At 38.5% G+C, this 836-nt stretch overlaps 1 pseudogene; it reads right to left on the bottom strand.

Annotated features, from left to right (window-relative positions):
* Positions 1–359: 359 nt before the first annotated feature.
* On the bottom strand, positions 360–447 carry LOC123466012 (annotated as a pseudogene).
* Between the last annotated feature and the right edge of the window lie 389 nt (positions 448–836).

Raw genomic sequence — 836 nt, 5'->3', positions numbered from 1 at the left:
TTAGGTGAAGAGGTTCAAAGTATAAAGTTGAGATTATGGGTACAATGTCATGCCGATTTTCGATGGATCTGTGTTACCCCCAAAAATATAATGGTAGTATAACTGCTTGGGATAAGGTGAAAGCTCATTTAGAAGGCATTTGGCATAATGAAAATATTTCCTTAGATTTACTGCATCTACATCAAGAAATAATGAACATTGAAAATGCACCTAGACCTGATTTGGATGTTGCAAAAAGAGCTGAGTCTTTTGTTAAAGAACTTTTTCGACATGTACCTACCATCAATAGTATTTGGTACTTGGGAGCAGCCATAGGAGGACTATTAATAATTTTAACTGTTTTATTTTTATTTATTTTTTTTTTTTTGGAACGCTTCACGAATTTGCATGTCATCCTTGCGCAGGGGCCATGCTAATCTTCTCTGTATCGTTCCAATTTTTTTTTTTTTTTTTTTAGTATATGTGCTGCCGAAGCGAGCACTTAACTGTTGTATTTCTTGCACCTTGTTTAATTAAAAAACTGATTGATGATCTATGGATGATAAAGGCTTCCATTTATGGAAATTGTCTGCGGTTAAAGGAACATAAGCATGTGCCTATATAAAAAGAAAGGGGGAGATGTGGGGAGCTGCCCGTGAGAACGGGGTCCTTTATCTAAAGGACACAGCCCTGGGAGCTGCCTCAGTCCTTGAGGGTTTGCTTGCAAACATAGCTCTCTGTCCTGCCACCCCAGAGATTAGGCGATTATTTACTGCAGACACCTGGAGTTCTGGACAAACTTCTCACGCACAGGGAAATGTTATCTGGTGTAAGAAATAATAACAGGATGCCATTCC

The sequence above is a fragment of the Bubalus bubalis genome, chromosome 7 (assembly GCF_019923935.1).
Source record: "Bubalus bubalis isolate 160015118507 breed Murrah chromosome 7, NDDB_SH_1, whole genome shotgun sequence".
Taxonomy (NCBI): Eukaryota; Metazoa; Chordata; class Mammalia; order Artiodactyla; family Bovidae; genus Bubalus; species Bubalus bubalis.
Note: the sequence above shows the minus strand (reverse complement) of the source record. Positions and strands in the feature narration are given on the sequence as shown.